At 41.8% G+C, this 22,106-nt stretch overlaps 1 protein-coding gene across 2 annotated transcripts in view; it reads left to right on the plus strand.

Moving 5' to 3' along the window:
• NSMCE2 (NSE2 (MMS21) homolog, SMC5-SMC6 complex SUMO ligase) overlaps positions 1-22,106 on the plus strand; it is a 430,290-nt gene that overhangs the window by 348,737 nt on the left and 59,447 nt on the right. The gene's annotated exons all lie outside the window — the stretch shown is intronic.

Here is a 22,106-nt window from a genome sequence, read left to right on the forward strand (position 1 = left end):
AAGAAATTCACATCTGTATATGTAAAGAAATTGTTTTTATTGGAATACTTGCAAAATGTAACCACTGAAGACTCTCGTTTCAATACAGCTAAACAAATGTGCTTGATAAGCCAAATTCTTCACTCATCTATTTTCTAATTTTCTTCCATGGAGTCATTGCAGCACCTCCAGGATCATTGCCAATATCTGCAGAATCAACAGCACTAATAGTTCATTTGAGTATCAGATCAAAGCCGATCCTGAACTATTTGAACCACATCCTCTTTTGCTACTGTCAATGATGGCTTTACCAGTAAGTCTGTAGGCAAGGGCTACTTAACATCTCACTGTGTCCTCTTCAAATCGTTCCTCTGGCTGAGCAACACAAGCTAAGTTAGCAGAACATTCTTTTGTTAATTTCTTTTTCTTTTTTTATATTAATTGAGCCAAAAGCCTTCCAGTTCCATACACAAGGCGCTACTCAGATTTCACAAAACAATCCTGGTCAACAGTCAGGTGTTGTGTTGTGTCATCCTTCTGCCACGTGAGAGGAGACACCTTTCCTTCAGTTTCAGTGTCACACTGGTAAAGATATCGGACGTAAAAGTTCCTCATAACTATTTTAAAACCATTTTTCAGTTTATAAAGGTATCCTTTCACTAAGCTGCAGTAAAAAGTGGCTGTAGTGCAACCATACGCAGGTTTTTCCCATTCACTAAGGTAATTTGTACCACAGCTGTAAAAAAAAAAAAAAAGGCTTTTTTCTGTTTTTTTTTAATTAATGGTCAAGTGCTAATGTTGCCATTAGGCAGCCATAACAAAAAATTACTGGATGAGCACTTACCGCCACCTATTTTAGTAAGGGTTCACGTATTCTTGCACTAACCATTTAACGGGCACTAATGTAGGTGTGCTAACTGTTCAGTGCGGGAACACCCACTCTCTGCCCCTGACATGCCCCTTAAAATATAACTTTTAGCACATGGTTAGCATACATACATTTGACAGTTACCCCAAGTCCCCTGAGGTACCCCATTTTAAGCTATGTTAGGCATGTGTTAGCAGTACATACCAGCAAGGGTAGATATGTCCTGGCAATTCATGAAAAATATGGCATAGAAATATGGCAGATAAACTCAGTGGTGCAGAAGGTGCATCATTCTGTGGCCCTGGCAATCCTAGAGAAATTAATCTTATGGGTACTGCAGACCTTGCAGCATGTAGGATCTGACTTGGAGTTTCCTAGAAGTTCCCAGATATTGTCAAGTGACAAATTGAAAAGTAAAGCAAAAGTGATCTTATAGGAGCCATAACACAGAAGAAATAGTCTTAGGAAGTTTTCACCAAAGAAATAAGTCAATGGCCTCAGTACCCATACACTTAATTTTTTTATGAATTCAATACTGACTTGCTGCTGCCAGATAGATGCTCATTTCTTACACCTTTGCTGCCTTTTCTGTGCTGGTCCCTTAGAGGAAGAATCCATCCTTGCCCTGTTGAACTGGAGACTTTGAGACTGAATGGAAATAGCAGTGGCGTTCAGTGGTTGCCTGACACCCAGGGCGGATCGCCACTGCTCGCCCTCCCCCCCCCCCCCCCCGGGTGCAGGGCAACACGGCACAGCACCCCAACCCCACACAATCCCCACTTGCCTTCCAAGTTCCAGCTCCATCCACCCCAGCGTGGTGCCGCCTCCCCCCCCCCCCCGACGCAGTCCCCACCTTACGAGCCAGGTTCCAGCTCCGTCCACCCCAGCGTGGTGCCTCGCATCTGCAGCGCTGCTGTAAAAAGAAGAAAATCGCCTTGTCGTCGGTCCTTCCCTCACTGTGTCCCACTGTGTCCCGCCCTCTGACATAACTTCCTATTTCCTCGAGAGCGGGACACAGTGAGGGAAGGGCCGACGACTAGGCGATTTTCTTCTTTTTACAGCAGCACTGCAGATGCAAGGCGCCACGCTGGGGTGGACGGAGCTGGAACCTGGTTGGCAGGTGGGGACTGTGTCGGGGGGGGGGGGGCGGCGCCACGCTGGGGGTGGATGGAGCTGGAACCTGGTTGGCAGGTGGGGACTGCGTCGGGGGGTGTGTGGAGGCGGTTCCATGCCAAGGGGGGGTGTGGATGGACGGAGCGGAGCACCCCCCCACCCATTGACACCCGGGGCAAACCGCCCCCACCACCCCGCCCTTGCTACGCCACTGGGAAATAGACAAAGAGGCAGGTTGGAAGATGCTGCAGAATGATGCACAGAAGAGCTGCTGCTGAAATATCATGTTGTTCTATTAGTAGGAAAGCCTCCGCACTGTAATCTTTTCTATTACTGTCTTGGTAGCCCTGCTATACAGAACTTCAGAATGTGTTCATTTCCGAACCCCACTGACAAATGTCTCCTCCCAACCTTGACACTAGTAAGGCACTCTGCTTCTCACAGCCAGAGCATCTGCACTTGTTAAAAATCAGATGTGTCCAGGAAGTCTCACGTTGCCTGCTCCTTATCACTGAATATTTTTCTGCTGAGGCTGTGCAGAGGAGACGTGTAGCTTGATACTGTAGCAGCATCTTATCTAGTTTTTACAGTGCTCATGGGGTAGGAAAACAGCTGATCTTGTTACAGGTGCAGAGGACAATAGCTTCTTATGTCAACTTTTTCCCCACCCTGGATAGTGTATGATGGCTGTCTGAGCCAATGCACCCAAAGATAATAAAACTGAGAATCACAGGGAAAGGGATAATCAGGAGAGTGAATGAGGAAAGAAAACAAATTGGGAAGGAAGAGAACAATACTTAGGAGAATAAATAAGAGCAAGGCCCCTCCTTTCAAGTGTATTAGACACTGAAAGTAAAGAATACCATAGATGATATGTCCAAACAAAAAGAAAAAGGAAGCAATTGTGAGAAAGAGAGAGAGGTCTAAAGAAAGATCAAGATTTAGTTTTGTTTAATCAAAATTTGATATACCACTTAGCCAGTTCAGATCACAGCAGTGTACAATAAAATCAAACTCCATAAATGGAAAAACAAAAGAACTCTAATAATGAATAGAAAAGAACACAAACAGTCATACCCAAGACAAACAAACAGACCTAATAAAACTTATAAAACTTAATGAGAAGATAGTTCTGCTTCTCTGAATTGTGCCCTTCAAAAGTCATTTGAAAAAATGTGCTTCTAACAGTGATGTAAAGGAAAGAGAAGAGAAACATGAGTAAGAATGAGAAATGTATAGAAAATGGAAGATATGGTTACTTTTGGGAAAGAAATATGCATAGTAAATAAAACAAAATAAGTGGAGTAGAGAGATGGCCTAGTAAAGCAGCAAGGTGAGAACCAGGGAAGCCAGGATTCAAAACTTGCTTTTCCTACATACTCCTTGTGATCTTGACCAAGACTCTTAACTATCTATGTCTAGAAGCCTATTTACTAGGGCATAAAACCTCTGTAGTGACTGTTAGGAGTGTTCCCAGCATTTTAGGAGTGTTGGCGTGCGGTTAATACAGACCAAATTCTCAGTGTGTTCACTGCATAAAAATAACCTGGAATGTAGTTAACTATGCCATGGGATCTGCCATGTTATGATTTCACACATACAAATGACTTCCATGTTAACTGCGAAGAACAGTCCCCACCCATTCTATACCCCAAAATGGTGTTCTCTGCATGAAGTGCACGATAACAGTTAACATGGTGCTACACTGTTAGTATGTGTTAATTCCTACATTAAAATCTTAGTAACCTACTATTTCACCGCAAGAAAATTACTGTGTTAGTGAATTTTGTAGTAATATTTAAATGCTAGTGCAGCTGGGATTTATCAGGTGTTTGTGGCCACAGCTACACGTGCCGGGGGCCCCAGCTTGGGCCTTCTATCATTTAAAGGGTCCAGTGATTTAAGAAAAAATAGCTCTTCTCCTTCAAAAGTTACTAATTTCACTGGTAGGCTAAATATTAAAAAGAAGTGAGTCCCTGCCCCCCAATCTGCTATTTAAATGCAAAAGTGTTTTCCATTAGTCCAGTCCCTGATTTAAAAGTAATAGTCACTCCCTAATCCCCAGTCCCTTGTAAATTGTGTGTGTGTATATATATACATCATGTTTCAGAAAGACTATACAAAGCTTGTTTTCTGCATAACTGTCAAAATCTGACCAACTTCAGTAACATTTGGGATATATCATTCTGAATACATTTGTAATAAGCCCACACTCATGCCGACCACCTCACCTAAATGACATCACTTCACTACCTGGTTCTTCAGCTGTCACGATGTTTTCTTCAGTGTGAACTGATCAGGCTGTGCTGCTTCCTGACTGGCGAACAGTTGAGCCTATTTCTCGCAATTTCTTCAAAATATATTCTGCACTTACCCTCTTCTACCTCTTTTCTGGAAATTCTTGCACCAGTCTGTGAGAACCATAACTTTTCTCCAGATACAAATTTTTAATAAGAATCAGATCCTCCTGACTGAAAACCATGGTAACTGGCATCTCCGCATATCATGATGATAATCATTTAGGTGAGGTGGCTGGCGTGAGTGTAGGCTTATTACAAATTTATTCAGGATGATATATCCCAAGTTTTATTGAAATTGGCCGTTTTGACAGATACAGAAAACAAGCTTTGTATAGATTCAGTGCATGTACACACACACACACGTGTGTGTGTGTATATATATATATATATATATATATATATATATATATATATATATATATATATTCATTTATTTTATATATATAGATGTGTGTGCATTTGTTTAAATGTATTGTACATGTGTATATAGAGAGAGCCATCTAATATCTTGGACCTCCAATCCCTTGGTTTAAAAAAAAAACTTTCCATGTTCCTTCTTCCCCCTCCCCCACCACCACTACCATCATCAACAACAACAACAACTTCCCTTCCAACATTCTCTAGTACCTACCAGGTATCTTTGATATCTAATGCAGGGACAGGAGTGACTCCTGGTTGCCTCTTCCTTAGTAGGTCCACTTTAAAATATTGCATTGCAGTTTTCTGGTGGTAGTTCTGCAGTGCTACAACTAAATTGTAGGATCTGTTCTCTTAGGGGCCCTTCATGCGCCAAATTGGAATTAGTGCCCAATTACTGCGTGGCCCTTGCGGTAATTTCAACTTTGGCGCGCGTCTGAGAAATATTTTTTATTTTCTGTGGTAAGGTCTCAGACCCAAAATGGACATGCGGCAATTTGCACTTTACCACACGTCCATTTTCAGCAAAAAGGCATTTTTTTTGTAGGTACGCTAAAACATAATTCTGCGTGCTCTCAAAACACGTGTCTACACTACCGCAGGCCATTTTTCAGCGCACCTTAGTAAAAGGACCCCTTATTTGGTAGTCTGACTCCTAGCAATAACGCCATGACACCAGGTCCTGGTGGTTCCATATTTGAAAGTGGCATGCCCCCAAGGTAGCGGTAGCCATGGATCGCTCCTTTTCCCTGCTGGACACTCTGAATACTCCAGTAGGTGCCAGGGGCATGGGGATACCTTGGCATATAATGCAGAAACAGTTAACTGTACCTTTAAAGAGGGTGTTAGCTGTTACACATTATCTGTCTGATTTGCAGTCAACACACTTTATGTAACAGGCGTTAAATGCTGAACCATAATTTTAAATCAATTTTTATTGCTAGCCTCTGTATGTTTCTATTGATGTTTTCTATTTTAGTCATTACCTTTATATTCAAAATGTTCATTAAAATGGCTGTTCAAAATGAGCTGCAGTGGTTCAACCCTTATTCATATTTTTAATGATGGTTTTGAGAATCAGAAAAATAAATGGTTTAAAATTAGTCTGAATTAATATAGTAACTGATGGCAGATAAAGATCAAGATGGCCCACCTAGTAAGATGCCATATCTAAGAAGTGCAGAAGTCATTGCGTTGCTGTTTTGGGCTGAAAAGCTCAATGCTTGAGTCTACTTCCTTGCAATTTCATAAAGTAAAAGTAAAAATGATTAGCTAAGAAACAAATGGAGTCAATAAGAGGGTTGGAAGAACAAATATTTTTGACTGGTTATTTAAACCAGAAGTTCCTAACGGGTTTGCGACAGATCTTCCTCGCCTTCCTTCCACTGCCCCCCCCTCCCCCGCTGCTCCTGCTTCTTCTTCTCCGGATCAGCAGCAGCAGTGGCAAAACAACCTGAAGCAGTCTCAGGGCTGCAGTCTCCATGCACACTGTTGGCTCTGCAAGTCTCCTGCCCCAGAAAAAGAAGTTAGCATCAGAGGATGGAAATGAATTTACAGCTTTTTAAAAAGAAGTTAAAAACTTAGGGTCCTGTTTACTAAGCCGTGCTGTAGGCGCGCAAATATTTTTAGTGCGTGCTAAAAATTATTGTGCACTATCACTAGAGACACCCATAGGAATACATGGGTGTCTCTAGTATTAGCGCGCTCTAAAAATGCTAGCATGTCTTAGTAAACAGGGCCCCTATCTTTTTCAGATTGACTAGCATGATGATGGGGAGCTGTGACAGCTGTGATATTATAAACAGTGTTCATGCTCAGAATCAGAAGAAAATCCTGGAGAAGGACCGCGATGGACTGGAAAAAGTACTAATGAGATTGAAGTGGATAGAGCACCATTCACGGAAGAGAGTGTGTATGAACAACTTGAAAAGCTAAAGGTGGACAAAGCCATGGGACCGGATGGGATCCACCCTAGGATATTGAGGGAGCTCAGAGAGGTTCTGGCGGGTCCTCTTAAAGATTTGTTTAATATATCCTTGCAGACGGGAGAGGTTCCGAGGGATTGGAGAATGGCGGAGGTGGTCCCTCTTCACAAAAGTGGTGATAGGGAAGAAGCTGGAAACTACAGGCCGGTAAGCCTCACTTCGGTTATTGGAAAAGTAATGGAAGCGATGCTGAAGGAAAGGATAGTGAATTTCTTGGAAGCCAATAAGTTGCAAGATCCGAGACAACATGGTTTTACCAAAGGGAAATCGTGCCAAACGAATCTCATTGAATTCTTTGATTGGGTGACAGGAGAATTGAATCAGGGACGAGCTATGGACGTAATCTACTTAGATTTCAGCAAAGCTTTTGACACGGTTCCCCACAGGAGGCTCTTAAATAAACTGGATGGGCTGAAGATAAGACCCGAAGTGGTGAACTGGATTAGGAACTGGTTGACGGACAGACGCCAGAGGGTGGTGGTGAATGGAATACGCTCGGAGGAGGGAAAGGTGAGTAGTGGAATATCCATTTCAAAATCTCTGCTGATTAGAGCTCAGGGGTACTCAGCTGAAATGTGTTCAACTTAGGGAGTATGTGACTTGAAGAACGTGAGAAACACTGTTTTAAACTGCAGCAGTAGTAGATTTCTGCTTTGAGTGCTTGCACTGAGAAAGAATGAAAATTTAATTATTTTATTTATTTATTTGTTACATTTGTATCCCACATTTTCCCACCTATTTGCAGGCTCAATGTGGCTTACATAGTACTGTAAAGGCATTCGCCAATTCCAGTATGAACAAATACAGTAATGTTGTGGTAGAATAAGGTTCGTGTGTACAGACACATTAGGGAATCGTAGAGAGGAAGAGTTACTATATGTCCATTACGAGCTTTGGTTTCGTTGTGTTGCAGGGTACAGGCATTTAAGTTGGGTCGGTAGGGTATACCTTTTTGAACAGGTTAGATTTTAATGATTTCCGGAAGTTTAGGTGATCATAATTTGTTTTCACGGCTTTTGGTAATGCGTTCCATAGTTGTGTGTTTATGTAGGAAAAGCTGGATGCATAGGTTGATTTGTATTTGAGTTCTTTGCAGCTTGGGTAGTGGAGATTTAGGTATGTTCATGTTGATTCTGTTGTGTTTCTGGTTGGTAGGTCTATGAGGTCTGTCATGTATTCCGGGGCTTCGCCGTAGATAACTTTATGAACCAGGGTGCAGATTTTGAAAGCAATACGTTCTTTGATTTGGGAGCCAGTGCAGTTAATGTCTGCAAAATGGAATAAAGAGAACCCGAAGCGAGAGAAATATCTCAAAAATATTCAAGGAAAACAATTTGAATACAAAGAAAACACATTTTGTAACCTAAATATCATGTAGGTACACTGTTATGTTGTAACGATTGCTTTTGACAGATAAGGTTCCTGGAAGTGTAGCATTTGAGACTCATTCCACGAAAAGCAAGGCTGGTCTTTGTGTAGAGTACAATGGGAATGTTGAACTTCGCGAAAGTGCAGTGATAATGTGTTTTACATGGTGATTTAAGTACTTACGTATTTTTAGCTATTTCTCTTATCTGAACACCAGTGAGACAGGATGAAAATGTGCTTAATAAGATGACTTTGAACTTTGAAAGGATATTTGTGCTATCAGAATGTCTTTATTTTAGGAATTATTTCCTGTTGCATCTCTGCTCCTAAATTCGTAAGTTAAACAAAGCTTATGTCTCATCTGAAACAGGCTGCAAGAAATGGTTGTTAAAGTTGCTGCAACAGTGAACAAAAGGTCGTGTCCTATACCTCCAGTTGAGCTAGAAAAGCTATTTATAAGCATGAAGTTCTAGAATTGTATAAATATATCATTTATCCTCTTTGCAGTTATACTGCTATAACATTTATTTAGTCTCGGTAAATGTAATCACACTAATAACAAATACTTACTCTTTCAAGGTTGCATTACCAGGGCATGTAAGGATTAGTTAGCTTTGAAAAGAGGTCAAGGAAAACATTTACATTGGTTAAACACATAACAGGTGAGGAAAAACCTTTAGAAATGTGTAAAAATAAAAACTTTAGAGAGAATAGTTTTAAGTTTAGAAATAACATATGCACACTTGTGTGAGTTAAGATGCTAACTACTGAATAATACACTGTATATCCCATAAAACAACTCAGTATGACATGGGGTTGCTTATAACATCGTTTCCCAAGTCTGTTCTTGGAGAGTGCCCCTTGCCAGTCATGTTTTCAGGATACCAACAATGAATATGCATGAAAAAGATTTGCATATAATGGAGGCAATGAGGCTTATTTTCAAAGCACTTAGCCTCCCAAAGTTCCATAGAAACCTATGGAACTTAGCCTCCCAAAGTGCTTTGAAAATATGCCTCAATGTATGCAAATCAAGTTCATTCATTGTATATTCATTGTGAATATCCTGAAAACCTGACTGGCAAGGAGTATTACAGGACTGGACTTGGAAAACACTGGTTTATAACATGCCAAGGATGAGCCCTTTTAATTATTACATACTACACTGTAAACTCCATAGAATGGTTAATTTGCCCTCCTGTAAGGGTGTTTTGTTCAAAAAGGTTTTACAATCATTTTTGTTTCAAGCGGTTCACATTTGTAATTTGTAACAAATTACCTAATTCAATTAAACAGATACGTTCTCTTTCTTGTTTTTAAAAATGTAACTTATTCCAGAAATGTTTCATTGATGACAACTGTCAGCAATAACTATGTTAAATAATTTTTCCATTTCTGGATTCTGTCTTCTCACCATGATTTTGTTTTTATTCAGCTAATCTGATATGTGAACCACTTTGGACCTTTGTGGGAATAAGCAGGTTATAAATACTGAGATTAGATTAGATTACAGTGTATTTCATTAAAGCTACTGTACTTTTGGCTTCCTGCATCAATAGGACATTTAACAATGTAAAAAAGTGTGGTTGTGTGGCCTAGATAAAATTTGCAGTCCATGGATTAATTGACTCAAAAACAAAAAATCAAAATTAATAAGAGAAACAACTTAAAATATCTTAATAGGAGTCCAAGGACATGTGCTTAGAACACTCTTGGGTTCATTTTCAAAAGAGAAGGACGCCCATCTTTCAACATAAATCGGAAGATGGATGTCTTCACAGAAACGTCCAAATCGGTATAATCTAAAGCAGATTTTGGACGTCCCCAACTGCATTCCATCCCAGGGACGTCCAAAGTTCAAGGGGGCATGTCAGAGGCGTAGCAAAGGCAGGACTTGGGCGTGCCTAACACTTGGACGTCCTTGACCCATAATCGAAAAAAACAAGACGTCCCTGATGAACACTTGGACGTTTTCACCTGGTCGTGTTTTTCTTACAACTAAGGCACAAAAAGGTGCCCAAAATGACCAGATGACCACCGGAGGGACTCGGGGATGACCTCCCCTTACTCCCCTAGTGGTCACTATACCCCTCCCACCCTCAAAAAAACATCTTTCAAAATATGTTGTGCCAGCCTCAGATGTCATACTCAGGTCCATGACAGCAGTATGCAGGTCCCTGGAGCAGTTTTAGTGGGTGCAGTGCACTTCAGACAGGCGGATCCAGCCCCCCCCCCCCACCTGTTACGTTTGTGGAGGAAACAGCGAACCTTCCAAAACCCACCACAAACCCACTGTACCCACATCTAGGTGCCCCCCTTCACCTGTTGTAAGGGCTATGGAAGTGGTGTACAGTTGAGGGTAGGTTTTGGGGGGGGCTCAGCACACAAGGTAAGGGAGCTATGTTCCTGGGAGCAATTTATGAAGTCTACTGCAGTGCCCCCTAGGGTGCCCGGTTGGTGTCCTGGCATGTCAGGTGGACCAGTGCACTACAAATGCTGGCTCCTCCCATGACCAAATGGCTTGCATTTGGTTGTTTCTGACATGGACGTCTTTGGTTTCGAAAATCTCCGAAAATCAGAAACATCCATGTCTAGGGACATCCAAATCTAGGGATGACCAAATTTAAGGATTTGGACGTCCCTGACAGTATTTTTGAAATGAAAGATGGACGTCCATCTTGTTTTGAAAATAGGGGTTTCCCTGCCCCTGGATCGGGACGTTTTACAAGGACGTCCAATTCGAAACTTGGACGTCCCTTTCAAAAATGCCCCTCTCTGTCTCCTTTGAAGGAGTTTGATCATTTGAATAGTTAATGGATTCATCATCTCCTAATCCATGAAGAAGCTGTTTTAAGGCAATACTGTGTTGGAGGATGATTTACAGAGATGTGACATTGGACTTCTTTTGCTGTGGATTTCCCTAATGAAGTTTTTTGAGTATGATTGAGGGTCCAGGATATTGCAGATTTCATGAAAATCTCCAATTAAGATAAGTTGTTTTCTCTTGTTTTTCGATTTTTGGAGTTCATGACAAGCCACTAGGGATTATATGTAAGTTATCCTTTTGGAAGGCTGTTTCAATGCAAAATGATGATGTTTTGATTTCCAACTCTTGGTTTCATCTCAGGTATTTTTGAGTGCATGGTTTTTCCTTCTTTTAAGGACCTTTGTTATGATAGATACACATATATTTGAACATTTCTGGTCATATTGGCAAATACTTTTTCCTCCTGATAGAATTTTTATAATTTGAACTGGATTCAGTTTTCTCCCATATTAGTATTAGGTAATAAATTACCAATTACAGAAGAGATGAATGACTTCAAAACAACCCAGCAGTTGTTATTTGGGAGAAGTCCTGAAAATGTTAAAGCAAGCATTGGTTAGACCTATTCTTAAAAATGTGTCACAGCTAGTAGAAATGTAAGTAATTATAGACCTATTTCTAATTACCACTAGTAGCGAAGATGATAAGCATGTGCAAATATTCAGTTACATGATTATTTAGAAGAAGTTCAAGGGTTGGAACCAGGACAATCGGGGCTTCACCCTGTTTATAGTACTACACCAGTTTTATTAACTTTGAAGATATTCATAGATACTTAAATTAGAAGAGTTTGGGGCTGTTTATTTTATTGGACTTCATTGTTGATACAATAGATTCCAATAAAATGTTGATTAGATTAGAAAGAGTAGGTGTACAGGTCACCACATTAGTGATTCTCCTCATTTTTGAAGGAGAGATCTTTTAAAGTTTGTATGGATAAGGGAGAATCCCAAAAATTTGCATTAATTGAAGGTGTTCCCCAAGGATCTCTGCTTTCAACTTTGTTGCTTAATTTGCATATACAGTGCACTCAATTTAAGTGCACGTCGGATAAGCACATGCTCTGTTTAACTGCATGCTGTACTTCGGTCCCATTTTTGGTGCCATCAATTTCTATAGGAACAAACTTTGGTTTAGCGCACCACTGATAAGTGCAAGATTCGCTTATATGCATGGTTTAAGACCGCTCCTCTGCAGGAAAGACTCCGCATAAGCGCACGCATGGAATATGGAAGCCAATTGGCGCATGACAAAGGGGCGGTAAATTTGAAATCTTGTTGGTTAACTGCCACAGGCAGAATAAGCAAAAGAATGTTGTTAGAGTGTACACTGGAGTCGTCGTCGTGCAACTGTAAGACTTTAACACTGGCTGAACGCATAGAAGTTCTTAAAAAATTAGAAAACAAAGTCAAGCATCATTGCTAAAGAATATGGTGTCTATCCCAGTCAAATTTCACGTATCTTGAAGCAGAGAGACCAGCTTCTGGAAGACTGGCAAAACAATACAAATCCACACCGGAAATGTAAATGGGCGGGAAAAGCTGAGGATGTAGAAGATGCTCTTTGGTGGTTTTCTCAAGTCAGGAGCAGACGGTTTCCTGTCAGTGGTCCACTGCTTATGGAGAAAGCTAATTAGCTAGCTGAAAGTCTTGGACTAACTGAATTCAAAGCCACTGTTGGATGGTTGGAAAGATGGAAGGAGAGGAACAACATAAAATTCAAGAAACAGCATGGTGAAAAACAAGACGCTGATGACTTTTGTGTTGAAAATTGGGTTGTTTCAGTTCTTCCTACCATCTTGAATGAGTTTGCACCTCGTGACATTTTCAATGCTGACGAAAACGGTCTCTACTGGTGAGCGATTCCTGATGGAACACTTGCATTCAAACAAGCTGAAACTACAGGAAGTAAAACGTTGAAAGACCAACTGACGATCCTCCTTTGCTGCAATATGGATGGGAGTGAGAAGTTGGAACCACTGGAAAGAGCAAACAGCCCTGTTGCTTCAAGAATGTTAAGCGACTTCCTGTGTCATATGAGGCTAACGCAAATTCATGGATGACTGGGGAAATTTGGAAGCAGTGGCTAAAGAAGTTAGACACTAGAATGCGGGCACAAAAGCGTCAGATTTTGTTGCTTTGTGATAATTGTGCTGCACACAGTGATGATGTCAGGCTGTCTAACGTGAAGGTGGTCTTCCTGCCACCAAACACTACCTCTCTGATCCAACCTATGGCTCAGGGCATAATAGCCAATTTCAAACTACATTATCGGGCTCTTGTGCTACGTTGTCTGATGAGCGTTATGGATGACCAGACTGGCAAGGATAAATGTGCTATTGAACTGGCTCATAATCTATCACTGTTGGATTCCCTACATATGCAGAAAGAAGCCTGGAATCACGTTACACAGGCAACCATTGTGAACTGCTACAAGTGGGCAACTTTGTTAAGGATGTGGAGAGGGACGAAACAGATGCAGCTGTTGTAAACGTGTCAGATGAACAGGCTGTTGACATCCCAACCGGTGTTACTGAAGAGGAGTGTCATCACTACGTAGCTGTTGATTGTGATCTACAAACAGCTGACGACAGCACTGATGTCCAGATATGCGCCTACACGCAGGCAATGGCTGATGATGAAACAGATGATGAAATGAGCAGCGAAGCACATGCTGGCGAAATTCAACAACCTGTCACTTTTGCAAGAGCGCTGGAGAGTCTCAACACCGTGCGGGCCTATCTGGAGGCCACTGGATGTCAGTGCTATGACAGTGTTTACCGTCTGGCAGACGTAGTCTATGGAACTCACAGACACAAGAGTGTACAGAGGACTATGATTGATTACTTCAAGTAAGCCTAACGTCAGTTAATGGAGACTGTATACTGTACGTATAGTAAACAGTACTGTACATACGTTTATCAGATATCAAGCTTCTTTTTTGGGTCACAACGGTTAAGTGCACGCTCTGGTTAACTGCATGTATTTCTTTGGTCTCAGACCCTTGCACTTAAGCGGATTGCACTGTATAACCTTTAGCAAAGGTGATTAGATCCTTGGGTGAAATACATATTTATATGCTGATGACAGTTTTTCATGCCTTTGGTAGGGTTTTTCAAAGATGCAAAAAAATTCAATTGGAACACTATATGAAAATTTGTTACAGTGGGGGAAATAAGTATTTGATCCCTTGCTGATTTTGTAAGTTTGCCCACTGACAAAGACATGAGCAGCCCATAATTGAAGGGTAGGTTATTGGTAACAGTGAGAGATAGCACATCACAAATTAAATCCGGAAAATCACATTGTGGAAAGTATATGAATTTATTTGCATTCTGCAGAGGGAAATAAGTATTTGATCCCCCACCAACCAGTAAGAGATCTGGCCCCTACAGACCAGGTAGATGCTCCAAATCAACTCGTTACCTGCATGACAGACAGCTGTCGGCAATGGTCACCTGTATGAAAGACACCTGTCCACAGACTCAGTGAATCAGTCAGACTCTAACCTCTACAAAATGGCCAAGAGCAAGGAGCTGTCTAAGGATGTCAGGGACAAGATCATACACCTGCACAAGGCTGGAATGGGCTACAAAACCATCAGTAAGACGCTGGGCGAGAAGGAGACAACTGTTGGTGCCATAGTAAGAAAATGGAAGAAGTACAAAATGACTGTCAATCGACAAAGATCTGGGGCTCCACGCAAAATCTCACCTCGTGGGGTATCCTTGATCATGAGGAAGGTTAGAAATCAGCCTACAACTACAAGGGGGGAACTTGTCAATGATCTCAAGGCAGCTGGGACCACTGTCACCACGAAAACCATTGGTAACACATTACGACATAACGGATTGCAATCCTGCAGTGCCCGCAAGGTCCCCCTGCTCCGGAAGGCACATGTGACGGCCCGTCTGAAGTTTGCCAGTGAACACCTGGATGATGCCGAGAGTGATTGGGAGAAGGTGCTGTGGTCAGATGAGACAAAAATTGAGCTCTTTGGCATGAACTCAACTCGCCGTGTTTGGAGGAAGAGAAATGCTGCCTATGACCCAAAGAACACCGTCCCCACTGTCAAGCATGGAGGTGGAAATGTTATGTTTTGGGGGTGTTTCTCTGCTAAGGGCACAGGACTACTTCACCGCATCAATGGGAGAATGGATGGGGCCATGTACCGTACAATTCTGAGTGACAACCTCCTTCCCTCCGCCAGGGCCTTAAAAATGGGTCGTGGCTGGGTCTTCCAGCACGACAATGACCCAAAACATACAGCCAAGGCAACAAAGGAGTGGCTCAGGAAGAAGCACATTAGGGTCATGGAGTGGCCTAGCCAGTCACCAGACCTTAATCCCATTGAAAACTTATGGAGGGAGCTGAAGCTGCGAGTTGCCAAGTGACAGCCCAGAACTCTTAATGATTTAGAGATGATCTGCAAAGAGGAGTGGACCAAAATTCCTCCTGACATGTGTGCAAACCTCATCATCAACTACAGAAGACGTCTGACCGCTGTGCTTGCCAACAAGGGTTTTGCCACCAAGTATTAGGTCTTGTTTGCCAGAGGGATTAAATACTTATTTCCCTCTGCAGAATGCAAATAAATTCATATACTTTCCACAATGTGATTTTCCGGATTTAATTTGTGATGTGCTATCTCTCACTGTTACCAATAACCTACCCTTCAATTATGGGCTGCTCATGTCTTTGTCAGTGGGCAAACTTACAAAATCAGCAAGGGATCAAATACTTATTTCCCCCACTGTATATATAGTTGACTTATAATTCCTTAATTTTAATTTATTAAAAATGAATGTAGCTAAAACAGAAATATTATGGATGGGCCATGCTGTACTGCCAACAGAATTAACCACAATTAATTGAACTATGATAGAAAGGTTAAAAACCGTAGGGATACTTCTTTCATCTTCACTAATGTTGAAAACTCAAATTGATCAGGTAGTGAGAAGGGCTTGGGTAAAACTGAAGGCAGTGTGACAATTAAGGCCCTACATCAATACCCCAAAAGTTTGCATAGTAGTATAAGCAACAGCTGCTTCAAACACAAGATTGTGTAGGAATATTTACCTGAGATCTCACCTTTGCTGGTCTTGGCCTATATAGAGCCATTATTATAACAATATAGATTACAGCTTGTGGCCTGTAAATATCAGTTACCAGCTTTGTCAAAGGAACATTAGTGCTAACTGTTGGGCAGACTGAATGGACCATGCAGGTCTTTATCTGCTGTTATTTAATATGTTACTGTATGAAATGATAGCCCTAGTGGTAGTCTTGCACTACTACCACTATGGGTGTCATGTTTCCAAGCACTGTGTAGGCAATGTTTAGAAAAGGAGCAAAACTGAGGGGTTGTTTTACTAAGCTGTGGTACACACTAATGTGTTCTTACCATGCAGTAAAATGCACTACCGCGGGGCATGCTCAGGTGTCCCGCGGTAGTTTTGAGATATGCGCGTGCTTTCCACACATTAAAAAAAGAAATCTTTTTTTATTTATAAGCGCTAGAGGTGTGTTTGGGGGCAGAGAGTAGGCGTGCCCAGCTCTATCAGTGCAGCTACATTGCCGTGCACCAACCGATTAGCACATGGTGAGCCCTTACCGCTTACAAAATAGGTGTCGGTAAGGGCTCATGTGCTAATGGTCCCGCACTAATGTAGCTCAAAAGAAACTTTTGTAAACATTAGTTATTGCAAACGTTATGACACCAGGATCATTGAGTGAATTTGTACCCCAGACATATTTTAGCCCACACAGGGCATACTATTTTTGTCTGGCTGAAATTTAGAGAGCTTACTTGAAACAATGCACAAAAACCATCATAACAAAATCTTTGTTCTGTTTCAGAAGTTAAGAGCTTGAGGTAATTGCACAATTCATCCTGTCACATGGGATAATTTTTTTTTATTTTCATATGCTATACTGTTCATGGTAACGAGATGCAATTTGGATATATTTTTCATGGCCTGCCTCCCAGTCTCTTGGCTCACCAGTGCCTTTCTCTCCCCCAGCCTAGCTTATTAGCTCTTAACACCGACCAGCTCAGGAGCACCTTCTCAAACCCCCAAACATACTTCACATTCAACTAAATTTGAGTAGTGTGGACTGGGGATCAAATAACAATGTACTAAACATTTGTTTTCAAATATCTAAGCTATTATAAAAGTAATACATTTGCATATTTTTTGAGACGAATCCAGCATTAGAGGGCCATCCTATCACAACATCTGTCTGAACTATGTATATTGTATGTACAAGGTATCAGTGACAATGTGAAAAAGATTTTTAATATTAACTGTTCTTATTTTATATTATGTTTGTAATGTACTTTGAAAACCGCCTCTCAATCTGGAAAAAGTGGCATAAGCCTATTAAGGGGTCCTTTTACTAAGGTGACATAGAAAGTGTCCTTAGTTCTCACTTATGCGGGTTTTTCCCACACTCTAAAGCCATTTTTACCGCAGCCAGAAAATGGCAGATTTTTCTATTTTCCCACTGATAACTAAACTTATGGAAGGCATAGTGACGAAACAACTCACTAACCACCTAAATAAACACTCAATTCTGCACGAATCGCAATCAGGATTTCGATCGAACTACAGCACAGAAACAGTTCTAGTAACTTTAATGAATAAATTTAAACAAACAATTGCAACCGGCAATATCATACTTCTCTTACAATTTGACATGTCCAGTGCCTTCGACATGGTCAACCATGGCATATTATTACACATCCTGGAATACTTTGGAGTGGCAGGCAATGTTCTTAACTGTTTTAGAGGATTCCTAACAACAAGATCCTACCAAGTAACAACTAAAGCGGAGATATCAGCCCCATGGATACCCGAATGCGGAGTTCCCCAAGGATCCCCCCTCTCACCTACACTCTTCAACCTTATGATGATTCCACTTGCCAAGCTTTTAAATAATCAAAATCTCAACCCATACATATATGCAGACGATGTCACGATTTACATCCCATTCAAACATGACCTAAAGGAAATCACCAATGAAATCAACCAAAGCTTCCAAATCTTGCGCTCATGGGTGGATGCATTTCAACTAAAACTCAATGCAGAAAAAAACACAATGTCTTATAATCACTTCACAACACAACACAAATAAATTCTCCACCATAACCACCCCAAACTTTTCCCTCCCCATCCCAAACAATTTGAAAATTCTGGGTGTTACCATTGACCGAAATCTTACACTTGAAAACCACATGAAGAATATAACTAAGAAAATGTTCCATTCCATGTGGAAACTCAAAAGAGTAAAACCTTACTTCCCAAGGGCCATCTTCCGGAACCTGGTACAGTCAATGGTATTGAGTCATCTGGACTATTGCAATGCACTTTATGCTGGCTGTAAAGAACAGACCATCAAAAAACTTCAAACAGCCCAGAATACCGCAGCTAGACTCATATTTGGGAAAGCAAAATATGAAAGTGCAAAACCCTTGAGAAAGAAACTACACTGGCTTCCACTTAAAGAACGCACTACGTTCAAGATCTGCACAATTGTTCATAAAATCATCTACGGAGATGCCCCGACCTACATGCTAGACCTAGTGAACCTACCACCCAGAAACGCAAAAAAATCTTCCCACACCTTTCTCAACCTACACTTCCCCAGTTGTAAAGGATTAAAATACAAACTATCTCACACGACCAGCTTTTCTTATATGGGCACACAGCTGTGGAATGCACTTCCAACTTACCTGAGAACGATCAACGAATTAACTAACTTCGGCAAATCTCTGAAGACGTACCTCTTTAACAAAGCCTATCACAAGAACCCATAGATAACCATAATACAACACCTTTCCAACTTTAAGCAGAATGTATCGCTCTACAAATACTTGATCAAATCCTTTTGTCTTCCTTGACTTCTTTGTAACACCAAATGTATACTTCTTTGTAACATTAACAGGTCTTTGTAAGCCACATTGAGCCTGCAAATAGATGGGAAAATGTGGGATACAAGTGAAATAAATAAATAAATATTAATGGTCATGCGCTAAAAGATATATAATGTTGTTTTTTTATTTCCTGATCACGCTAGCAGGTTGCTTTTGATCACTGTTTTTCTATTTTAAGTGGAAACTATTGTTAGTGATCTTTTTTCTTCATTTAAGTTTTTGACATACGCTAATGTTGCCATTAGTGTGGCTGTTGAAAAAAATTTGCATGTGAGTGCTGACCGACACCTATTTTGTAGGCAGTTAGGGTTCATGGGCTAATCCTGTGCTAATCAATTAGCTCACGGTAATGTGGCTGTGCTAACTGATTAGCACAGAAACATCCATTCTGTGGAAAAATTAAAAATATTTTATAGCTCGCAGTTTGCACATGCAGATTAAGAACTTTACCGCAGGATGCCTGAGCTTAGTAAAAAGGCCCCAAAATAAATGCAAATAAAAAATGACAGAAGAAAAGGTAAAGAAAAATCTTTGAGACAAAAAATGTGAGCTTAGGGTACATTTGTACCCTGATAGGGAAACCCATTAATCGGGAGTGGGGGGAGGGGCATCACAGCTCACTGTTTATCATGTTTGCCTGAAATTTGGAATGATTTTGCACAGTATTTGTGACAATGTTCTGGGAAGATGAAAATTTTATTTTCATTTTTGAAATGTTCATTTTTTTAGCTTAGAAAAATATCCATTTTAACAGACATTATTATAGTCATTTAGAAAGAATTTCATTACTATATTTTGAGCCAATGAACTAATGCTTATAAAACTAAACTGAGGGGCCCTTCTATAAAAGGGCATTAAGTTTTGGTCTTAACATGCTGTGAGGCATTTTAACATATGGGACGCTCAGAACTAATGCTGCATCTAGAAGGGGCGTTCCTACTATTTTTTATTGAAGGTTGTGCATTAACATGCGGTACCTGCTCCTGTTTTATGCAAGAGCACTTAGGGCCAGATTCAGTAAATGGCGCCAAAAATAAGCACTGGGAAAAATCCACACTTTGATATTTTATAAAGAGCACACAGGCTCTGGGCTAAGCACTCTTTATAGAATAGAGCTTGGAACGGATTCCGGCGCCCAACATTGGGTGCAAGAACATACACCAACTGAAATCTGATGGAATTTGGAATGCCCCTCCCATGGCCACACCCCCTATTTGGGTTGTGCACGAGAAGATTTAGGCACAGTTCTTTATAGAATCACTCATAGGCAGTTGAGTGCACAACTCCAAATTAGTATTGTTAGCAGCCAATTATTTAGTGTTAATGGCTTATTAATTTTGTTGCACATATAACTCTGCATTGCACCCAAAGGTTTGCAGCCTTTATAGAATCCGGGAGTTATTGCCTCCTATTTAGACTGTAAATGGTCCTGACTCACTTCACTGCCCACCTGAAGGTATGGGCCGAGTATCTGTCTCACTTCACCATCCACCTGAAAGTGTGGGCTGAGTATCCATTTCACTTCACAACCCACCCAAAACTATAGGCTGAGTATCCATGAATTTCACAGTAACACGATAAACCAAGGTCAGAGTAGGTCCACAACCCTTGGCAAAAATCCAAAAGCATCAGAGTGGACCTCAAGCAAAACAATAATCCAAAAGGTGAGGACCATCCACAATCCTCCACAGCAGTCCTCGAGTCCTTCCAGCAGAAGGCTGTCTCTCACCTTTTGAAAGGGAGAGAATGGTCTCCAAAACGTCAGATCCACCTGCCACAGGGTCCTGACTTGGCTCACCCCTTTAGGTCAGGGTGAGTTTACAATTCTCCAGCGGTCCACCCCGCTTTTATCCCTAGCAGGTCTTGGCAAGGATAGCTCTTCCTCTGTCGGCTTAACAGGAGCCTTTTCTCCCTTTTTGGGATCTGTTTATAGAAATGTTCACAGCTCATCCGTCTATGTAAACCCCATGCAAATGAAGGCACTTGCTCAGTCACTGGGCACCTATCACTTGTCCCCAGCTGTCAGGGAATTATGTCATTAATTCCCCAAAAGGTTAGTACCTCCCTCTTAGCTTCCTTGATGGCTACTTCCTCCCGCACAGGGGTCCCAAGTCTTCACCTTAACTGTAAAGGAGTACCATGGGACTGACCTCAGACCCAGGCGATTGTCATTTAGACGGTCTAACCCTGGCACTTTTACCAGATTTTGGGTTTGCACCGCTCTGTGAGGAGATGTAATACCATATTTTCGAAGGAGAAGGGCGCCCATCTTCTGACACAAATCGGGAGATGGGTGTCCTTCTCCTAAGGTCGCCCAAATCGGCATAATCGAAAGCTGATTTTGGGTGTCCTCAACTGCTTTCCATTGCAGGGACAACCAAAGTTCAAGGGGGGGTGTCGGCAGTGTACTGAAGGCGGGATGGGGCGTGGTTAACAGATGGGCATCCTCAGCCAATAATGGAAAAAAAGAAGGGCGTCCCTGACGAGTATTTGGCCGACCTTACTTGGTCCCTTTGTTTTCACGACCAAGCCTCGAAAAGGTGCCCGAACTGACCAGGTGACCACCGGAGGGAATTGGGGATGACCTCCCCTTATTCCCCCAGTGGTCACCAACTCCCTCCCACCCCCAAAAAAAAAATTAAAACACATTTTTTCCAGCCTCTGTGCCAGACTCAAATGTCATACCCAACTCCATGACAGCAGTATGCAGATCCCTGGAGCAGTTTTTAGTGGGTGCAGTGCACTTCAGACAGGCGGACCCACGCCCACCCCCTACCTGTTACACTTGTGGTGGTAAATGGGAGCCCTCCAAAACCCACCCGAAACCCACTGTACCCACATGTAGGTGCCCCCTTCATCCCTAAGGTAGTGGTGTACAGTTGTGGGTAGTGGGTTTTAGGGGGGGGGGGGTTGGGGGACTCAGCACACAAGGTAAGGGAGCTATGTACCTGGGGCAATTTGTGAAGTCCACTGCAGTGCCCCCTAGGGTGCCCGGTTGGTGTCCTGGCATGTCAGAGGGACCAGTGCACTACGAATGCTGGCTCCTCCCACAACCAAATGCCTTGGATTTGGTCGTTTTTGAGATGTGCGTCCTCGGTTTCCATTATCGGCGAAAACCGAGGTCGCCCATCTCTAAGGCCAACCTAAATGTCAAGATGGTCGACCTAAATGGACGCCCATCTTGTTTCGATAATACAGGATGCCCCACCCCTTCGCCAGGGCAAACAAGACCTAATACTTGGTGGCAAAACCCTTGTTGGCAAGCACAGCGGTCAGACGTCTTCTGTAGTTGATGATGAGGTTTGCACACATGT

The sequence above is a fragment of the Microcaecilia unicolor genome, chromosome 1 (assembly GCF_901765095.1).
Source record: "Microcaecilia unicolor chromosome 1, aMicUni1.1, whole genome shotgun sequence".
NCBI classification, from domain to species: Eukaryota; Metazoa; Chordata; class Amphibia; order Gymnophiona; family Siphonopidae; genus Microcaecilia; species Microcaecilia unicolor.